Source organism: Capra hircus, chromosome 9, assembly GCF_001704415.2.
Source record: "Capra hircus breed San Clemente chromosome 9, ASM170441v1, whole genome shotgun sequence".
In the NCBI taxonomy this organism is placed as follows: Eukaryota; Metazoa; Chordata; class Mammalia; order Artiodactyla; family Bovidae; genus Capra; species Capra hircus.
Genome location: NC_030816.1, coordinates 15,789,894 through 15,812,837, shown reverse-complemented (window position 1 = coordinate 15,812,837; position 22,944 = coordinate 15,789,894). Strand labels below are relative to the sequence as shown.

General features: G+C 40.8%; 1 protein-coding gene across 8 annotated transcripts in view; it reads left to right on the top strand.

Moving 5' to 3' along the window:
• PKIB (protein kinase (cAMP-dependent, catalytic) inhibitor beta) overlaps window positions 1–22,944 on the top strand; it is a 120,426-nt gene that overhangs the window by 46,458 nt on the left and 51,024 nt on the right. For 3 of the 8 annotated variants that reach the window (XM_018053001.1, XM_018052999.1, XM_018052993.1), the window contains exon 3: window positions 6,083–6,193. The exons of 4 other annotated variants lie outside the window; for them this stretch is intronic. The gene's annotated coding sequence lies outside the window, so the exon portion shown is untranslated. Of the gene's footprint in view, window positions 1–6,082; window positions 6,194–20,114; window positions 20,139–22,944 lie in introns of those variants that run through there. One more of the 8 variants, XM_018052995.1, reaches the window with a different exon arrangement.

Here is a 22,944-nt window from a genome sequence, read left to right as displayed (position 1 = left end):
CTGGTTGGATCTCCTTGCAGTCCAAGGGACTCTCAAGAGTCTTCTCCAACACCACAGTTCAAAAGCATCAGTTCTTTGGCTCTCAGCCTTCTTCACAGTCCAACTCTCACATCCATACATGACCACAGGAAAAACCATAGGTTTGACTAGACGGACCTTAGTCGGCAAAGTAATGTCTCTGCTTTTGAATATGCTGTCTAGGTTGGTCATAACTTTTCTTCCAAGGAGTAAGCGTCTTTTAATTTCATGGCTGCAATCACCATCTGCAGTGATTTTGGAGCCCCCCACAATAAGGTCTGACACTCAGACAAACATAAATAACAGAAAAATGAAGAAGACGAGTAACTTAACAGTCCTTATTTCTGAAACTGGTCACACGGTCATGGCTGGTGTGCATAACTCCTTTCTCCCAATACTCAATCTATATATTCCATTATTTCCTTTGCCCTCAAGCAGGTACCTCAGCCCCTTCTGGTTCTTTGCCCGGAGAGGTGACCCAAACCTTCATTCCTAAAAAGTCTGAGCCACTGGTTATTGTTTTATGGTTTTTTCCATTGGCTTGTGAATTGAATTGTGGTTTTCTTGACCTTAATCACAGAACTTGATAGTAACAAGAGATGCCCTGAGGGATCTCCTGTATTACAGACATACTCTTTCTTACTGTATTGTGTAGCACAGCCCAACTGCCCCTAAATAATCAGGATCAATCACTCCAGCCAATATAGAAACTCCCTTCTTTGCCTGTTGATTCAGAGACCTGAGGAGCCCAAGGTGACATGTGGCAGTTTTTACTCAGTTCAGTGGAATCATTGCTGTGTCTCCAGGTGAAAGAACTCTTCTCTTTGAAACTAAGACCTCTCGACCAGCAAAACAACAGATTATAAGGGATGGGAAGCAAGATTTTGCTAGCAGATTACTAGGGATAATAGTGAGTGGAGTCCCTCTCATTTCTACCCCTTGATCCCTGGACCCATGAATCCTGGCTAGGGGAGACAGTATCACACCAATGGATGCTGATTTATAGTATTTATAACCTCTTCCTGGAGCCTTGGCACCTACTGCCACCTTGCTAGCACTGTAACTGAGTCTTCAAAGGCCATTCCACTGTTTTGTCATGCTTTCTGCTTCATGATGATGGATAAAATTGTAATACCAGTGAATGAGCATTGCCAGACTTCATTCGCTGTGAAGTGTGATCAGAAACAAAAATGCCGTGTAGAATACCATGACGGTGGATAAGCCATTCTGTACATCCACACGTGGTAGTTTTGGCAGAAGGATTGCTTGCAGGGAAAGCAGCTCTATATCCAGAGTGTCTGTTGCAGTAGGAAGAAAGCATGATGATGCTTCCTCATCCATGATGGAAGAAGTCCAGTATAATAAACCTGCCACCAGATAGCTGGCTGATCATCCCAGGGAATGATGCCACGTTGGGAACTCAGTGTTATGTTTGCTACTGAAAGCTTAGGCACTCAGCAGTGGCTATAGCCAGGGTAGTCTTGGTGAGTCCAATTCCATGTTGCTGAGCCCGTGTATAATTTTTCCCTCTGTCCTAATGGTCACTGTTCATGAACCCTTTGGGCAGTGACAGTAGTGGCTGGGAAAAGAGACACAGATCCACGGAATAATAGGTCATCTTGGCTTTTAATTATTAAAATCCTCATCTGCTGAGGTCACCCTTTGGTGAACATTCACATGGGACACATCTTTGCCTATTCAGAGGGGTCTGTCGATACACCTTTTCCCCAAATTTCCTTCTACCGATTTTCTGATCATTTTCTTTCCAAATTGCTGACTATTCAGTCAAACCATTGGCCACAGCCTATGAACCAGTATGGTTTTATACCTCTGGCCATTTCTCCTTCCAAACAGTGTGAACATCTAGCAGCCCTGTCCAAAGTTCTGTTCTCTAAGAAGACTTCCCTTCACCATGGTTCTTCAGAAATGTATTAGAAAGGAGCTGTGGTGCAGCAAATGGTCACTTTGGGTGCCCATGTATCATATGAACCAGTTGTAAGCCAAGCCCAGGTTTTCTCTTCCTCAGTCAACAAGTGTTAGGGAACTCCCCATGAGGCAATAGATACAAACCAGTAAAGCACAGATGATGTAGCAGGAGTAGGGGCCATAGACATTTGGACCACTTCTTTGTGTAATTTACTCGTGTCTTCAGGGCCTGCTTGAGCCCAGTCTCGTGTGTACCTCTTCCAGTTGGTATCGACATACTGCTATGCACTCCCAGCTTTACGGCTTGGTGGATCAGACAGAAACCAGTTCGTGTAGTTCCTGAAGGGTGGCTCTGATCTCATGTACCTTGCTGGACCATGATTAAACATTCATTTTCTACAAAGGCCTAGTAGCAAGCCAAAATCTGTTTCTCAAAAAGAGGGTAGATACCTGCAGAGGAAGATAGGGCTTTGTTCCAAAAGCCTCAGGGTTTGCATTATGAGTCACCTGTCAGGGCCTGCCAGATCTCCAAGCAGCGTCTCTGCCTGCTGCTGGTGCTCATAAAAGAAAGCTGGAAGAAAGATCAGCAATGTGATTGTTTGGCAGTACAGCAAGTTCTCAAGGGGAGTTAGCCTCCCCTTCACTCAATGGATTCAAGAACCCTAGGAACTGAAAACTGATGGAGAGGTTTTAACTGTTTTGATGATTCATGACAGACCTCTGTTCATTAGTCCTAGAAATTTTATCCTTACACAGATCAAGTGGAATTTATTAGCTTCCCATCTGTTGATTTTCTGGGGACACCGGGGTCAACCAGCCACCACTGTAGCGTCTGTCTGCAGGGCTGTTCTGATTACTGCTCTGGCTCTGTCATTAGAGCAGTCACATCTCTTTTTGGTGACTCAGTGCTGCCGCTCGGCCCTGCCACCCAGTTTTACCCATTGTATTTAGGGATCCCAGTTCAGTGACGGCAGTTCCCACTCTAGTTTCCGACCGGTAGGAAAGAGTGACCTCAGAGTTTTTCAAGGATGCTGGGACTCCTCTCACAAACATATTTCTTACAGTCATAGCTAAAGGCATGTCCTTTGGCCTCCAGGGGTAGGTAAGCAGGTTTTACATGATAAAGCTATTTGACATTTATTCTACAGTATACCAAGGCATTCAGTTCTGGTCTTTTGACTTCATGTAATGTTGGCCCATGTTTCAACCAACCAAACAAAATGCTAGACCCCTTTCTGTCTAGCCCCTTGAGCTAAAACACTGAATCCAGAATCTCTGTTTAGTGAGCCTATATTAATGAATTCATTCTTACTCAGCTTTGTATTCCTTCCACGATTATCCAGTACCCTTAATGCCTATTCTCTTATGCACATGTTCCCAAGATTTCTCTGTGGGGAATAAGTTGGAAAAACCATGCATTTCTTTTGGTGTATAGCTCACTTCCTTAGTGGTCACACTGTGTACCTCACCCTTTGAAGCCCACTGGAACATGAGTCTAATTGTAAATCTAGAAGCAAAGAGAGGTGCAGGGATAAGTCCTGAGGAGAATTAGCAGTGTCTTGCAAGGCAGATGCCTCAGGAGAGACTATTACAGGTTCATCAATCAAAGCAGGGGTTAACCTCACACAGGCTAGAGGGTGGCTTCTGTTGGAGAATGAGTCAGTAGAATTTAGGGGTCTGAAATGCTCTGCTTCATTAGGATTTCCCAGATGTATCTTTCAATTTTCAGGATTCTATTCCTTGCCAATCAGTGCCCTCACTTTAATAAAGATGTTCTGCAAGGCTGGGAATTCAATTTGTGCTGTAATTCAGCAATTTATAGCTTGAGATTCTGGGCTTGAAATCTCCACCTTACAGCTCCAGGAGATAAGGGGTTCCTTCTGGGCAGACGTACATGAAGATTTTAAGGCTTAACTACATCCTTTTCTTCCCCCTTTCTACAGCACAGTTGGGAGCAACTAACCAAGCGAGAGTTCATGTGATTATAGTTTATGTGATTTTGGAAGCTGGTTAGGCAAGTCCAAAAGTCAGATTGGCAGGCTAGAAACTGGCAGGAACTGAAGTTGTAATCTACAGATAGAATTTCTTCTTCCCCAGGAAAACCACTGTTCTGTCCTTTCCACTGATGGGGTCAGACCCATCCAGATTAATTGAGGATCATCTCCTTTACTTAAATCAGTTGATTATAGATGCTTCTCTACACCACCACCTGGATTCGTGTTTGCTTGAATAACGGGACTTTAACCAAGCTGGCCCATAAAACTGACCATTCCGATAGTCGATTTTTATTCTTTTTTTTTTTGGAAGGGGGGCTGTACCAGATTTTAGTTGCAGCATGCAGGATCTTTAGTTGCAAATACAGGATCTAGTTCCTTGGCTAGGGATCAAACCTGAGTCCCCTACACAGGGAGCTCAGACTCTTAACCACTGGGCCACCAGGAAAGTCCCAGTCCAGTTTCATTCTTGATGACTCATAGTCATCACACATACAGGCAGATGTAAAAAATGTGTAGGTAGAGAAGATGGCTAATTACCCGCACAGGCTCTAGAACTTCGTATCTTGAAAAAGTTCTAGATAGTGGTTTGTTCTTTAGTCATTTATCCTCCAAAATAGAATAAAGTATTGTAGCTACGATATGCTCTTTAGTAGCATGATGTAATTCTTTCTTTTTTTTTTTTTTTTCTCATAAAGAGCTGTAGTGGCTTTTTCTCAACAGATTTTCTCACCCTCCAGAAAATCATTTTATTTGTGGTCTGTGACTCTTATTGTCTTTGAATTAGCACACTGTTAAAATATCCACAATTGAGTGAATAAGCCTTGATTTTTGGACCTGACCAGTAGTCTTTTCTATTGTGTTCATTTATTGTTGCCTGTTGAGGCCAGTGTTCTTGCCTGGAGAATCCCAGGGACAGGGGAGCCTGGTTGGGCTGCTGTCTATAGGGTCGCACAGAGTCGGACACGACTGAAGCGACTTAGAAGCATTGAGGGACTGATTTTGCTAACAGGTTTGGAAGAGGTTAAAGCATCTGCCTCCAGTGAGGGAGACCTGGGTTTGATCCCTGGGTCGGGAAGATCCCCTGGAGAAGGAAATGGCACCCCACTCCAGTATTCTTGCCTGGAGAATCCCATGGACAGAGGAGCCTGGGAGGCTACATTCCATGGGGTCGCGAAGAGTCGGACACGACTGAGTGACTTCACCTCACCGCACCTTTGTTTAGCTCAGAGTTCTAGAATTTGAGAATTCCAGGAAGCTAGTCCCTGGAGAGCTGAGCATTCTTAATATGTTGTTTAAAATACAGTTTTTAAAAAATGTTAGGTTGACATGTAACTAAAATGCTATCTCTGATGAGGGAAAGGAGTGAATTCCTGAGTGAATATTTTGTTGGTACTCAGAAATCAGTGACAGGGCTTCCTGGATTGATTGTTCCAGGTGACTACAGCCTTCGCAAAGCTCGTGTGACTTGGAACAAGTGGTGTGTGTTGGGCCATCTTCTCTGACATACGCTCTAGTGGCCAAGGAGCAAGATATTAATTGCTTTGTCAAGATTTCAGGTGCAGGCTGTGACTGTGAGAGAGATTTTTGTGAGAAACCTCTAGGGCAGTTCCGGCTTCCCTGGTGGCTCAGACAATAAGGAGTCTTACCTGTAATGCAGGAGACCCAGGTTTGATCCCTGGGTCAGGAAGATCCCCTGGAGAAGGAAATGCCAACCCACTCAGTATTCTTGCCTGGGAAATCCCATAGACAGAGGAGCCTGGCAGGCTACAGTCCACGAGGTCACAAAGAGTCCGACACGACTTAGTGACTAAGATGTTCACTTTTTTTCCTCTAAGGGAATTTATCCGGTGCTTTATATTCAAACCAGGAGTGGTGGGGAGAATGGAGGAGGAGGAATCTGATTCCAGAACATGTACTTTTTCCTTTGTGTTAAACTCCCTGCATTCTATTTAATACAACTTGAAAGGATTATTCAAAGGAAGGAAAAATGAACTGGGGTGGGAGTGTCTTCCTGACAATGCTTAGTAACTCCCTTCCTCTCGCCTGTCCCCATAGATCATAAGCAAAGCGTCACCTCTGATTTTAGCTCAGATAGTCTTAGTGCTTGAGGCCAAGCAGATTCCATCTGTCTCCTCTCCCAGCCTTTCCCAAGCTCTCATCCTGAAGTTCTACTCCAGCGGTGTGGTGTAATGTAAAGAAGTTGGGCTTTGGAGTCAGTCAGACCAGCGTTTGGATTCTTACTATCTTAAGAGGTTAGTAACGTTTTCTAAACCTTGGTTTCTTCATAAAATGCAGGTGATTCAGAGCATTATGTTGAAATAAGGTCATGTGCATGAAAAGTGTGTGGTACAGGGTAGGCACTTAATGATGTATTTTCCTTGCTGTCTCCCCTTCCTGTGACTTCATGAACATAAAAATATGTATGAAAATAGTGCTTCGGGTGGAGGTGAGAGCTGTCATTCCTTCTGTTTCCTCCAGTACTTCAACTGTGGCTTCATAATTTACATTCTAAGGACAAACCCGTGCTAGTTACCATTTACCTCTGGACTGTTCTTTGTGTTAATCGGCATTTATTAAAAGTCTGTGTTCAACGTTTTGAACCAAGGCTAAGGAGAACCATGAATACCAACTGGCATCATTGAATGATTGTAGATTTTAAGGCTATAACTCACATTTTGATATTCTATCCTCAGACTCTAAAGTCAGATGTGAGCCTTGACTCTGTCCTCAGTTGTTACATCTTTTTCTGTGTATTGACTTACTCAACCCTTTGGAATACATTACACTATTTCTTTTTAATATCAAACCCTCTCATGATATTAGCATTGGGAAGAATAATTTTGGTATCTTCTTAATATTTTGGATTTATTTGTATCATGTATAAGAAAAATATGGCTTGGTTGGTTCACCTTTTTAATTATAAATATTTTACATAAGAGAATATTGTGTTGTAATATTACTGTAATAGGATATCATCTAATGTAATATCTAGTGTAATAGACAGGATACCATCAAACTTTAAACACTCTGTTCAATACAGGATACAGGATGCTTGGGGCTGGTGCATGGGGATGATCCAGAGAGATGATATGGGGTGGCAGGTGGGAGGGGGGTTCAGGATTGGGAGCTCGTATACACCCGTGGTGGATTCATGTCAATGTATGACAAAACCAATACAGTATTGTAAAGTAAAATAAAGTAAAAATAAAATTAAAAAAAAAGAATAATAACAGTAGCATAAATCTCATTTTTATTTTAGGCAGGCTAAGACTGTAAGCATAAATAACTGGAAAGAATCAGTTTATAGGGAAATAAAAATGTGTTTACTTGAATAGATCTTAAATATAGTATACTTAAATTTGAGTAAAATGAATTTGCCCAGTGTTTGTATACTTACTTCTGTAGCATCAAGAAAAACTTTTTCAGCCAAACTGATTTATCAGTCCTGAGATGTGTTTCTGTGTGTGTCACCTGGCTGGTTCTCATTCCTCCGACCCTGACATCACAGTGCAGCAGGAACCACAGAGTTAGGCATTTACACCTCCAGCCAGCCAGCGAGAAGCCCAGCTGGCAGGAGTGAAGGGGCAAAGAGGTTGAAGGAGGGATTGGGACTTCCGGGAGCCGAGGGGATGGGAGGCAAGGGCATTCCTAACTTGGAGGTGTGGTACTGAGGGTATAGAGGCAGAACTGGCGTGCAGTAAAAGTAAATCATTGTGTCCATGACGACAAGGTCACCAGTGATCCTCGTGTTTGCTCCACGGCACGCTTGGCATGTTTGCCACGTACAGCTCCATCTGGTCCACCTCCATAGAGAGGCTATCTCTCCATCTAATTTAGATCGTCCTTGAGTTCTAATTATTCTCTAACAACCTGTTTTCCCCCTTCAGAACCCTCATCAAAACTGTAAGTTAAAGGGTTTCGTTACCCATATGTTCTATAATCTCCTTTGGTTTTCGCATCTTGTCTTACCCGTGTACCACGTTACCCTCTACTAGCTTCTAGTTCCTCGGCACATAGCCATTAGATGAATGACCATCAAAAGACTTTCAGTTAATTGCTTTGGCTTTACCCTTTATTCAGAACTTGAGCCAGAAAGAGACAGATGCCGTATGATGTCACTTATATGTGGAATCTAAAATATGACACACGGACTTATCCGTGAAGCAGAAACAGACTCACCTCCTTGGAGGACAGGCTTGTGGTGGTTAAGTGGGAGGGGGGAGGAGTGGATAGGGAGTTTGGGTTTAGCAGATCAAACTATTTTTAAAAAATTGCTGCTCTTAGCTGTTTATTTGGATCTCTCATGACCATCACCAAAATGCTCAGAAAGTTCCATGTTTTCTTAAGAATGGTTATGCAGCCAGCTTGGAGTAAATATTGGTGATTATTTACATCCAAAAAGCAGCTATTCATCTTTAGTATCATGATTTATATTAGTTCCCTTAATTACTTTTCATTGATACCAACGACTGATGTTAAGATGATGTTTAGGGGTTACTTTGGGTTTAGTTTTGAGGATGTATAGAGAATTGGTAATGAGGGGATTTGATGAGAGCATGATTACAGAGGTATTTGGATTGTCTCTGGTTTGGGGGTGTCTGCATCTGCTTCCTTTTTCATCTTTGTTAATGAAGAGCTTCTGGGACCTTCCTTACACTGATGTTTCCAGCAAACTATATTGATATTTATTGTGCTCTTTTTTCAGCTGTGTGTTTCTTAGCTTTGAAAGATTAGAAAGTAATTCAATTTAAACACTGGCTTTCAGCCACATCTCAGTTACTCATACAGTCATTAAAAGTTCACTCAGTCCAGCTTCACCATGAACCATGCAGCTCTTGCTAGAGCAATTAAGGGACATAACTAAAGACAAGAGCTTTGTCACATATCAGATATGCAGTGGTGTGTTTGCTCACCTTAAAGAAACATGCGTAAATTCTAAATCTCTTCCATTGCCTTGAATCTCTGAATTAAGTTCTTTATGTTGATTAAAATATGTTAAAATTAAATTTACTAAGATTTCATTCAAATTTCAAGGAAAAACCCAGCTAGAACCTTTGTTTATTAGGAGTAATTAGGATTATGTACTTTTAATCTTTTTCAGGTCTAAATTATTTTTGGAATAGATTGATTTGGCTAGTTCTGGAGTAACAAGTAGGAAATACTAAATATATTTGCAGAAGTGGTTTGGGTGAAGTCATTTATATTATGCTTTGATAACACTTGCACATATGGGCACTAGATTAGTTATATGTAATTATGATAATCGAATAGCTCTTACTAAGTGATGAGTCAGATTTGAATTAACATTCAGAGAAGTAATGATATATTAAAGTTTGGTTATGCATTACTCTGAATTGGAGTAGGAAATGCATTGGCTCAGTGGCTGACTGATTTAAGATTATGACTTAAATACTATCCCTTGAAGGGCAATAAAACCAGTTGCCTATTTTTTAGCTTTCCACTAATTGCCTTCATTCATTTATACACTCATTTTTCCTTTTTTTCAAGCTAGCAATTACTGCTCTTGTTATGGTGTAATGTGCACATCACTATGGAATTTTAACCAGGTTGGAATTCAAACTTGACTTTTCCTACGTTCTCCTAAGGACCCTTCCTGCGCAGAGCTCTTTCTAAATTAAGGCCAGGGGAGAGCTTCGTGTTCTTGGCTAGGGTAGACCTGACTCAGGACTGTCACTGGCTGCTGCGTCTTCTTACCTTAAATCTGAACCAGGGGTCACTGAAGACAAAGCATCAGGTGGAAACATGGTCTCTCCAACAGGGAAGTTCTCGGTACTCATTTTATTTGTGCCTTCGTCTCTATACTGGAGAAGGCAATGGCACCCCACTCCAGTACTGTTGCCTGGAAAATCCCATGGACGGAGGAGCCTGGTAGGTTGCAGTCTGTGGGGTCGCTAAGAGTCGGACACTACTCAGCGACTTCCCCTTCACTTTTCGCTTTCATGCATTGGAAAAGGAAATGGTAACCCACTCCAGTGTTCTTGCCTGGAGAATCCCAGGGGCGGGAGAGCCTGGTGGGCTGATGTCTATGGAGTCACACAGAGTCGCGGCACAACTGAAGTGACTTAGCAGCAGTCTCTATACTGCTTCACAAAACAAAGACAGTATTGTTTTCTCAGAAAAGTTGTGAAAAATAATGAGGTGTTCCTTTAAGTGAATTTGATTAACTACATGTGATACAACATGAAAAATGCAAAGCTGTAGGCATTAATGTTACTGAGTTTGTATTCAGTGAGAAGGAGAAGTGAAAATAAATTCTGGTAACCATTAATGGATTTGTTGTTTAGGAAGTATTCTGGGTTCTCTATTGAGAAGAATCCCAGTGATACAGGCTTCCCTCGTGGCTCAGCAGGTAAAGAATCTGCCTGTAGTGTGGGAGACCTGGGATCCATCTCTGGGTTGGGAAGATCCCCTGGAGAAGGGAACAGCTACCCACTCTAGTATTCTGGCCTGGAGAATTCCATGGAATGTATAGTCCATGGGGTCGCAAAGAATCGGGCACGACTGACTGACTTTCACTTTCCAGTGATATGTGCCCCTTCTGTTTTTATTGCTTTGATGTATCGTTGAAGTCACAGTGTTAAGGCATGTAGAGAAGAGGCTGCTTTGGCAGAGTGTTCAAGGATGGGTTAGTTCTAGTTTGCCAAAGCTCCAGGAAAATCTTTATCTCCAGACAGTGAGAAGTACCAGTAGTCATTGGATAGTGTGTTTGGGCAGTAGTTAGCCTGTGGCTTGGGCAATCTCTAGCAGTCTCAGTTTTCTCATCAATGAAATGAGGATAGTCATATCTGTCTTGAGAATGTTAGTAGGACTCTGATAATAATATGGATTAGTTGCCTAGCATATTTCAGTTTCTCAGAAGAAGATATTTTTATTATGTGTTTATTTATTAAGGCAATGGCAACCCATTCTAGTACTCTTGCCTGGAAAATCCCATGGATGGAGGAGCCTGGTGGGCTGCAGTCCATGGGGTCGCAAAGAGTCGGACACGACTGAGCGACTTCACTTTCACTTTTCACTTTCATGCATTGGAGAAGGAAATGGCAACCCACTCCAGTGTTCTTGCCTGGAGAGTCCCAGGGACGAGGGAGCCTGGCGGGCTGCTGTCTGTGGGGTTGCACAGAGTCGGACACGACTGAAGCGACTTAGCAGCAGCAGCATGCCTTAGTCAGGGTCCCACCAAAAGCAGGACTTGAGACAAACTTCTGGGGGAAGACCATAACTATGCCTTTTTCCCTTTGGTTTATTACTCAAAAAGGGCCATGATAAAAACAAGCATAATTATTGGAAATGATTTAGTGGGAACCAGAATAACACATTCTGTGTGCTTATCTGTGAACTGGGGATAGTAGTGTCTTATTTATAAGACTGTTGTAAAGATTAAATGAATTTCAACATATGTGAAGGCTTAAAACCATATGCAGAGCACAGGAATGGCTCAGCATTATTATTATTATGATGTCACTGCTAGTATTACTGTTTTATTATAGAATAGGGATTTAAGCGCAAGGCTCTGCAATGAGGGAGAACTGGGTTTTAAATCCTTAAACCTTCTGAATTTGCGGTCCTAACCTTGGGTATTTACTTAGCCTTTCTGAACTTAGTCTTATCTATAAAATGGAGATGACAGTGGTTCCTCTCGAATAAGACTGAGGATGAAAACCAACAAAATAGAGAGTTTAGCATAGTTCCTGGCACATTTGAATCCTTTGGTAATGTTAGATTTTATATTAACAGTGACAGCTCTTCATTTATGTAGCATTCATTTGACAAATTTTCATTAAACACTGACTTACCGTTTGATTATTTGTCAGGCTTTCTTCTCGGAGAAGGCAATGGCCCCCCACTCCAGTACTCTTGCCTGGAAAATCCCATGGACGGAGGAGCCTGGAAGGCTGCAGTCCATGGGGTCGCTGAGGGTCGGAAACAACTGAGCGACTTCACTTTCACTTTTCACTTTCATGCATTGGAGAAGGAAATGGCAACCCACTCCAGTGTTCTTGCCTGGAGAATCCCAGGGACAGGGGAGCCTGGTGGGCTGCCGTCTGTGGGGTCACACAGAGTCAGACACGACTAAAGTGACTTAGCAGCAGCAGGCTTTCTTCTAGACACTGAGGATATAATATGAAATACAGCAGAATTATAGCCTAATGGAACTGATATTTATAATATTAAACAGTAGGCTTGAATTACTTAATATTTTTAATAAAAGCAATTTTTTTCTTAAGGAACAAAAACTAACTTTACCAGATAGAAATCATATGGACTTTTTAAGTGAATAAAGATGTTTTTTATTTTCATGTAATTTACTTGAAAGTGGATACTTCTAAATACTTTAAAATAATTTGTTTGCTTATCAAGTTTGAAGATCTCTACTTCTTATTGGAATTTTATTTACTTTTAAATTACATAACAAAATTAATGAGGCATTATATACATACATAAAATGTACTTGAATGAATGTAAAATTTTCTAGAGAGTTAGTACATATTTTCAAAAATTGTTGGCCTCAGGGATATTCAGTCCATACCATGCTTTTTCTTCAGAGAGCATACGAAATTTAATTATGCTTTTAAAAACATTGTGAATGATGAATCTATCGATAAGTCAAACTATGTGTGAAATCATTATGCAAGACCATTTTGCTGTTATGTGATTTATTTATATATACTGGACTTATTTAATTTTCACACAATCACTGAATAAGTTTTAGCTTGATAAAGGAGAATATAATATTTTGACATCATTAAAACTCATGGCATGAATCTCACTGTTTTGAAGGAGACATTCTCAACTAGAATTTAAAAGTCTAATTTGATAAACTCTCAGTCTCAAACTTTTTAGGTGTAAGGTTGTCTATGTGAATAACATTGATTTAATGAAGTAGCAAGGGGAAATTTGTAAATGCCAAAGTGAAGTAATTTGAAAATCTATTAACTGAGAGACTTGTGCTCATCCTATCTTTAGAGGACACAAAGGAAAAAAGTGAAACATGAGAACTTTTTATATAAAGAGACACAGAGAATGACAGTCAACAATAGAAAGATCTGCACAAAAGAAAATAAAAAGTGAAAACACTTATCCTGAACTGCATGATGTTAAAATGTCCTGAAAGAGCATGAAAATTAATTATCTTCTTTAGTGTGCCTTTACAAATGAGTTGGAAATGTCAAGCACAGTTCTGGATGAATGAGAAGGCTGAGCACAGCATCATTTGCAGGTGCTTTCTGAACACAGCAGAACTCAGAGGATTCTGACATGCCTAGGAGAGCCCATGATAAACACGGTGCGTTTATCATGCTTGTATGCGTTTTCATTGCTGCTGACAGCATAGTCCAGGGCAAAGAAGCCCATGTTGAATTATGCATTGAGAGTCAATATGACGGAAAAGAACACTGGGGAAGATTCAGAAGACCTGGGCCCTAATTCTTTCTGTGTTCTCCATCCAGACAACTCATTCAGGGCCTCAGTGTATAGGACCTCAGTTCTGAAATTAGAGGACGGAGGTTAATGAGTTAAATATATTATTCTCTAAGGCGTCTGCAAATTATAGCTTTCTGTAGCTCTGTATTCTGCTGTAGTCTTAGAAACTAAACTATAGCGTCCTTCCTGCATCCTCCTTGCTTAGACTTAATGGCCAAGAGAGCTTGCTTTATGTTTACAGTGGAAATCACTGGAAGGCATAAAAGGCCTGAACATCTTGGAATTAAATAAGCACATGGTTACTTACACTAGAAAGTTCCTCTTCCATTAGGCAGATATTCTTGATCAAAATAAGATGAGGCAACACCCCCCATGCTGTTTTATAGTCCTAAGGATGATTGTATACGCTAGTTAATAAGTGACCAAAAAGAGCATGCTTTCATGTGAAAACTCGTGACTTCTCCAAGAAAAGAGATCTGAAACTGAGTTATAAATAAAACGGAACATCTCAGTGATTGACATATTGTGGCATTCAATATTATTACCATTCATTATATATGAAACATTAATATTTGCAGATTGGATATTCATATGTAGACCCTCTTACTATTTTAGAAGAATGATCAAAAGATAGAACATACAAAATATGGAAAATGCAACAAAGTGGGTCTCCTAATCCTACATTATCCGTTTAGAAAAGAGAAAACAAGTCGGGATCTGTTATCAATGTGTTTTTCAAAATGCTGTTATGAGTAGATGGCTCTATAGATAATCATGGTTGGCATATTATATATTAGTCCTCTTTCACATATTCACACTGAACATTAACATCCTCTGAGAATATTTTGCAGTAAATTTACTTTAGAAAAATCTTTATTGACATACAATTCATGTAGCATAAAAGTCTTCCATTTAAGGAATACATCACAATGGTTTCTAGTATATTCATTCACCATCACCATGGTCACATTTTCATCACTGCAGGAGAAACCCTTTATCCATTAGCTGTGACTCCCCAGTTCCCCCCAAAGCACCCCCTAGCTCGTGGAAACCGCAAATCTACTTAATCTCTGTAAGTTTGTATGTATTGGAAAAGTGAAGTCGCTCAGTCGTGTCCGACTCTTTGCGACCCCATGGACTGTAGAACCACACATGTGTTTTCTTTCTCGCAGTGTAATGTTCCCAAGTCCATCGTGTTGTCGGAGGCATCGGTACTCCATTCCTTTCACTGCCAAATAATACGGTGTTGCAAGGATACACTACATTATGTTTCTATACTCATCAGTCGATGAACATTCCCTTTGTTTCCTCTTTTTGGCTATTATGAAGGATATTGTTATGAAGCAGTTTTAAAATGTTATTCCTATTAAAAGCTTCTGCACAACAAAGGAAACTATAAGCAAGGTGAAAAGATAGCCTTCGGAATGGGAGAAAATAATAGCAAATGAAGCAACTGACAAACAACTAATCTCAAAAATATACAAGCAACTCCTGCAGCTCAATTCCATAAAAATAAACGACCCAATCCAAAAATGGGCCAAAGAACTAAATAGACATTTCTCCAAAGAAGACATACAGATGGCTAACAAACACATAAAAAGATGCTCAACATCACTCATTATCAGAGAAATGCAAATCAAAACCACAATGAGGTACCATTTCACGCCAGTCAGAATGGCTGTGATCCAGAAGTCTACAAGCAATAAATGCTGGAGAGGGTGTGGAGAAAAGGGAACCCTCCTACACTGTTGGCGGGAATGCAAACTAGTACAGCCACTATGGAGAACAGTGTGAAGATTCCTCAAAAAACTGGAAATAGAACTGCCTTATGACCCAGCAATCCCACTGCTGGGCATACACACCGAGGAAACCAGAATTGAAAAAGACATGTGTACCCCAATGTTCATCGCAGCACTGTTTATAATAGCCAGGACATGGAAGCAACCTAGATGTCCATCAGCAGATGAATGGATAAGAAAGCTGTGGTACATATACACAATGGAGTATTACTCAGCCGTTAAAAAGAATACATTTGAATCAGTTCTAATGAGGTGGATGAAACTGGAGCCTATTATACAGAGTGAAGTAAGCCAGAAAGAAAAACACCAATACAGTATACTAACGCATATATATGGAATTTAGAAAGATAACCCTGTATGCGAGACAGCAAAAGAGACACAGATGGATAGAACAGTCTTTTGGACTCTGTGGGAGAGGGCGAGGGTGGGATGATTTGAGAGAATGGCATTGAAACATGTCTAATATCATGTAAGAAACGAATCGCCAGTCTAGTTTCGATGCAGGGTGCAGGATGCTTGGGGCTGGTGCACGGGGATGACCCTGAGGGATGGTGTTGGGGGGGAGGTGGGAGGGAGGTTTGAGACTGGGAACACGTGTACACCCGTGGCAGATTCATGTTGATATGTGACAAAACCAATACAGTATTGTAAAATCACAATAATAATAATAAATAAAAATAAATAAATAAATAAATAAAATGTTATTCCTGTTAAAGTTTTTGTGTAGATATGTGCTTTCATTATCCATTAGTATATATATACCTGTTAGTAAGATAGCTGGCCATATAGTGAAAGTGAAGTCTCCTAGTCATGTCCGACTCTTTGCGACCCTATGGACTGTAACCTATCCGGTTACTCTGACCATGGGATTTTCCAGGCAAGAATGCTGGAGTGGGTTGCCATTTCCTTCTCCAGGGGATCTTCCTGATCCAGGGATCGAACCCAGGTCTCCTGCATTGCAGGCAGACGCTTTACCATCTGAGCCACCATACCTCTGTTTAATAATTTGAAGGATTGCCAACCTTTTTTTCCAGTGAAGCTGGAAAAGCTTCACTGGAAAAATGAAATGAAGCTTTTCCATTTTATATTCTGTATTTATATTTATATTCTGAAGGAGGTTTCAGTTTCTCCACATCTTAGTCAACACTTGTCATTGTCCATCTTTTTTATTATAGCCATCTTGGTGGGTGTGAGGTGGTATTTCAATGTGGTTTTAATTTGCATCTTCTAGCAGCTAATGATGTTAGGCATCTTTTCATGTCCTTATTGGCCATTTGCATACTTTCTTTGGAGAAATGTCTTTTAATATCCGTTGCCCATTTTCTAAATTGGGCTATCTTTTATTGATTAGTTGTAATAATTCCTGTATACTTTAGATATAAGTCATTTATCAGATATGATTGGCAAATAGTTTCTCCGCTTCTGTGAGTAACCTTGTCACTTTTTGATGGTGTCTTTTGGTGCACAAAAGTTTTAAATTTTGGTGAAGTTTTATTTATATATGGTAAGGCAATGGCACCCCACTCTAGTACGCTTGCCTGGAAAATCCCATGGACTGCACCGTCCATGGGGTTGCTAAGAGTCAGACATGACTGAGCAACTTCACTTTCACTTTTCACTTTCATGCATTGGAGAAGGAAATGGCAACCCACTCCAGTGTTCTTGCCTGGAGAATCTCAGGGACGGGGGAGCCTGGTGGGCTGCAGTCTATGGGGTCGCACAGAGTCGGACACGACTGAAGCGACTTAGCAGCAGCAGCAGCAGTGGTGGTGGTTTAGTCACTAAGTTGTGTCTGACTCTTGGGACCCCATGAACGGTAGTCCACCAGGATCCTCTGTCCATGGGATTTCCCAGGCAAGAATGCTGGAGTTGGGTTGCCATTCCCTTCTCCAGGGGGCTCTTCCAGATCCAGGGATAGAACCTGGGTCTTTGCATTGCAGGCAGATTCTTTACCAACTGAGCCACAAGGGAAGCCCTAATTTATTTTTAATTTTTAATTGAAAGATTTATTTTTAATTGAAGGATAATTGCTTTGCAGTGTTGTGTCGTTTTGTCACTGGTGTGTGTGGTGTCTGTTGCCTGAACCAAGGTCATGAAGGCTTACTCTTATTTTCTTCTAAAAATTTTATAGTTTTAGCTCTTACATTTAGATTTATGACCATTTTAAGTTATACAAGGGCCTCCCTTGTGGCTCAGCTGGTAAAGATTCTGCCTGCAATGCGGGAGACCTGGGTTTGATCCCTGGGTTGAGAAGCTCCCCTGGAGAAGGGAAAGGCTACTCACTCCAGTATTCTGGCCTGGAGAATTCCATGGACGGTCCATGGAGTCACAGAGTCGACACAACTGAGCGACTTTCATTAAGTTAATTCATATGTGGCATGAGGTATGGATCCAGCTTCATTCTTTTGCATCTGGTTGTCCTGGCACCATTTATTGAAAAGAAATTCTATTCCCCCATTGAATTATCTTAGGTTCAAAAATTTGACAGTTTGGAAGAGGTTTTGAAAAAATCAATTTCTGTAGTTTTGACATTTATTTTAGTTTGACAAGAAGAGACTTAGGGTTTGATGGCTGGCCTTTTAACTACCTGAAATTCCACATATGGAAGTAAAACATAGTGAAGCAAAAATATCAAATGATGTCATAAGGGGATTATGAGCATGGTTTGTAAATTACAAGAAACTATTTTGCTATATTAAAGTACTATATAAAAAATCATCCTAATAATATGTGATACTCTGAATAAGGACCATCAAAAGTGCAAGAGGCTGAAAGATGTATAAAGATACTGCCATGTCCAGTATCTTTTATTTACCCAATGGGAGAAAGGGATTAACAGATTTTAGAAAGATTCTTACCAACAATATTTACAAAGGATTTACTCTTTCTGTCTAGTTGTAGAAAGAGAGGCTATGGCATTATGGGTACTGTTTAGAGTTGACCCATTTTGCAGCTGGCTTTGTTTCTTTCTGGTTTAAAAACAGAAAGCAGAGGCCTGGAGGAATATCTCTTCCATGAGTGAAGTGTCAACTTTAGCTAAGACTGAGATTAGTAATAAGAATGTGTGTGCTCAGTTGTATCCACCTCTTTGTGACCCCATGGACCATAGCCTCCCAGCCTCCTCTGTCCATGAAATTTCCAGGCAAGAATACTGAAGTGGATTGCCATTTCCTCCTCTAGGGGATCTTCCCAACCCAGGGATTGAACCTGTGTCTCTTGCTCCTCCTGCATTGACAGGTGGATCCTTCACCTCTTCACCTGGGTAGCCCTTGGCAATAAGAATGCTGCTGCTACTGCTGCTAAGTCGCTTCAGGCGTGTCCAACTCTGTGAGACCCCATAGACGGCAGCCCACCAGGCTCCCCCATCCCTGGGATTCTCCAGGCAAGAACACTGAAGTGGGTTGCCATGTCCTTCTCCAATGCATGCAAGTGAAAAGTGAAAGTGAAGTCTCTCTGTCGTGTCTGACTCTTAGGAATAGTTGCTAATAATTACCGAATGGTTTCTTTATAAAGTTGGTAACATTATTATTCTCAGTTACTAATGATTGAACTGAAGTTTAGAGATGGTATATAGCTTCGCTACAGACACAGAACTAGTTAGTAGTGGAGGTAGCATAACTCAAGGGTGTCTGAGTCTAGCTTGCTATGTTTTACTACCTTCCAAGATCAAAACTAAGATCTTGGCTTGTGGTCCCATCATTTCATGGAAAATAGATGGGAGAAAAGTAGAAACAGTGATGGATTTTATTTTCTTGGGCTCCAAAACCACTGTACATGGTGACTGCAGCCATGAAATTAAAAGACGCTTGGAAGAAAAACTATGACAAACCTAGAGAGTGTATTAAAAAGCAGAGACATCACTTTGTCGACAAAGGTCTGTATAGTCAAAGCTGTAGTTTTTCCAGTAGTCATGTACGGGTGTGAGAGTTGGACCATAAAGAAAGCTGAGTGCTAAAGAATTGATGCTTTCGAATTGTGGTACTGAAGAAGATTCTCGAGAGTCCCTTGAACAGCAGGGAGATCAAACCAGTCAATCCTAAAGGAAATCAGTCCTGAATATTCATTGGAGGGACTGATGCTGATGAAGCTGAAGCTCCAATACCTGAAGCAAAGAGCTGATTCATTGGAAAAGACCCTGTTGTTGGGAAAGATTGAGGGCTAGAGAAGAAGGGCGGGACAGAGGATGAGACGGTTGGATAGCATCATCCACTCAATGGACATGAATTTGGGCAAACTCCAAGAGACAGTGAAGTTCAGGAAGGCCTGGTGTGCTGCAGTCCATGGGGTCGCAGAGTCGGACATAACTGAACAAGAAGCTAAAAGCTTAAGCAAGATTATGAAGGTTTAGTTTAATGGCTCAATCTCTTAAGCATATTTCTTGTTTTCCTTATTTTGATTATACACATTTCTTATGCACTTCTTTTGATTTGCAAACATTATGGAAACAGGTTCTGTAATGATTCTAACACGTCTGTTCGTTCTTTTGCATGTGTTGGAACTTCTAGGCACGAGTAAAGATGGTGACAGCTTTATATCTGTTAATACCAAAAGGTCATGAGATACCAGGAAGCACCAGACATGCAAGCTGTTATGGGATATTTGGTTCATCTCAAGCCAATGTTATGGCTTTTAATCTGTTAGTCTGATCCTGATGTTGTTTATGCTCAGTTATCTACGAACTTAGGGATGCTTTAATTTGAGAAAAGTCTGAGTAAATGTGCCTTGAAAAAAATGTTAAAGTCACTATTGTTTCCTAAGTCAACACACTTTATACCATGCCCTCTAGGAGCTGCTGATACTCTTTCACTATCCCCAGATGGATGCTGTAAAAGGGCTGCCGTAACACGATGCAACAGACTGGTAATTTGCTGTTTCACAGTGTTGTCAGGACTGTGCTCCCTCCAAAGCCTCTAGGGGAAGATCTTTCCTGATCTCCTCCAGCCTCTGGCAGACCCAGGTATTCCTTGGCTTGTAGACATATCACTCTAGTCTCTGCCTCCATCTTCGTATGACATTCCTCCTGTGTCTCTATGTCTTCACATTTTCCCCCTATTAAAAAATTTTTTTAACTGAAGTGTAGTTGATTCACACTATTGTGTAAGTTTCAGGTGTATAGCATAGCAATTCAGATATATATGTGTGTGTGTGTTGTGTGTGTGTTTCAGATTCTTTTCCCATATAGGCTATTACAGAGTATTGAGTAGAATTCTCAGTGCTATACAGTAGGTCCTTTTTGGTTATCTGTTTTATACATGTTAGCTGCTCAGTCATGTCTGACTCTTTGTGATCCCATAGACTATAGCCCGACAGGCTCCTCTGTCCATGGAATTCGCCAGGCGAGAATACTAGAGTGGGTAGCCATTCCCTTCTCCGGGGAATTTTCCTGATCCAGGGATCGAACCCAGGTCTCCACATTGCAGGCAGATTCTTTACCATCTGAGCCACCAGGGAAGCCCCATTTTATACATAGAAGTGTGTATATGTTAATCCCAGCCTCCTAATTTATCCCTGCCTTGCCACCTCCCTTCTCCTTCCTTCTTTTTCTAAGGTCACTGGTTGTATTGGATTAAGGGTCTGCCCTACAACAGTATGACTTCATCTTAACTTGGTTACATCTACAAATAAGATCACAGTCTAAGGTACTGGAGTTTGAACTTCAACATTTCCTTTGGGGAGGAGGGGTCATCACTCAAGCCATAACCCCAAATCTGGTACTTATGATACTGCTGGACTGTGACTGACTGAGGTCAGTCGCTCAGAAATGCAGAGGTGGGTGGAATCGTACTACTGAAAATAAACTAGTCTCTTAGCATTTAGAATGACTGCTCTTTTCATCAGCTCCTTCATGAGATGGTTGTATTTTCATGATGATGTGGATTTTCTCATTTTTGAAGGTCCACAGGATGATGTTATTTCGACTAGTGCAGCATGGCATGACAACAGGAACACCGCAATGCGATGCAAATACCAACAACCACACACTCAGTAGGCCGAGCAGATAATGTGCCTGAACTAGCTGTGACAGTCAGCAAATGACTGATGTGTGAAACACAGCTTTTAGCAGCAGCTGCTTCCCTGAGCATTGTGAATCACCATTTTAGTGACTCACCATTGCAGCTGCCTTTTTCCTCTGAGCCAGATAAATCCTGACATGAACAAGGTGCCGATAGAGGAAGTGTAAATTCGGCTAGTAGTAAATGTCACTGGCCTCCGTGTGAGACATGTAGTCATTCTCAAATCCTAGAAGGGGAAGGAAGGAGATAACTTTGACATTAAATATATCTTCATTGAGTTTTGTCTCTTTTTTTGTTCTGTCCGTAATCTTCTTGCCTTGAATATAATGTCTTAAAGTGAAACATATTTAAATAAGTTAATTCATCTTTTAAATAATAAATATATTTAATGTAAAGAATTTAGTATGTCTACTAAGCAACACTCTAGGGAAAAATACATCTTTGTAGAAAAGTGTATTAAGACTTTCCTTTATTCTGCTTTTGTACTTTAATGATGTTAAAGTTTTAAAATTCAGCTGTGAGTGTTGGGCTCCAGTTATGAAGTGCAGTCTGTACAGCTGAATGCAGTGGCCTGCTCTAAATGGCTCTCCAGTTCTAGACAGATTACGAATTAGAAAAGCGATGGGTTTTTTTAGTTGACCTATATACCTGGATTAAAAAAAGAAATCCTCAAAATGGTGATGACAACAACAATGACAAAGACAAACAAGGCTAGGCTGCCTCTCTTAGTAAAGGTGAATGGGAAAACCAGAAATGAGCATTTCAGCCTAAGCCTCTTTATTGATGAACTGAGTTTGAAGTCTTGGCTGGTTTGCTCTTCAGAGATAATTCTTAGAGATAGTTTCCAAGAATAACTCTTCCAAAGACCTGTTAAGAATGAATTTATCCCAAAATGCTACTTCAGATTTTTTCTTCATGCTGTTCTAAAATATAAAACGAACAATCAGTGTTTTATTTAGGTAGAAGCACCTAAATCTGAAGCTTATCAAATAGTTAACAAAGATACATGCCTCAGAATAAGATTTCTCTAATACATTTTTTTCTACCTGTATTTTTCCTAGACAGTAGAAAGAAGAAATAGCCATGATTGAGAATATTAGGGCAAAGTAGATTAAAGAGGGTAACCTTTGGCCCAGGAAATAATGGGATCAAAACCACACAGGAATTCATACAGAGTTAGTTTTGAAAGGAAATGGAGGTCAGGAGGAAGGGATAAAAAAAGTTGGCTATAAATCAATTTTATTAATGAAAAAAATACCCAAGTGTGTTTGAAATTTTCACAGCTCTTTTTTGGTTCTGTGTTGGTAATTGACAATTGGGTTTTGGATGAAGCTGAGTTTATACTCCTTTGCCCCCAATAAAGTAATGATTTGTGATCTTGTACTCCTCCTTAACCTTCTAAAGTGCTCTTTCTCCTTTGCTACAAAGGACATCCTAATAATAATGACTAGTGTTTATTAAGGTACTTATACTAAGACATTGTCTCACTTAATCTTCAGAACACTCTGTGAGCAAAAGGTCTATGTTTCATTTGCCATTGTTGTTCAGTCTCCCAGACTGACCTCACAGACTGCAGCACGCCAGGCCTCTCTGTCTCTCACCATCTCCCAAAGTTTGCTGAAGTTCATGTCCGTTGAATCAGTCATGCCATCCACCCATCTCATCCTCTGACTCCCTCTTCTGCTTCTGTCCTCAGTCTTTCCCAGCATCATGGACTTTTCCAGTGAGTCAGCTGTTTGTTTCAGATGA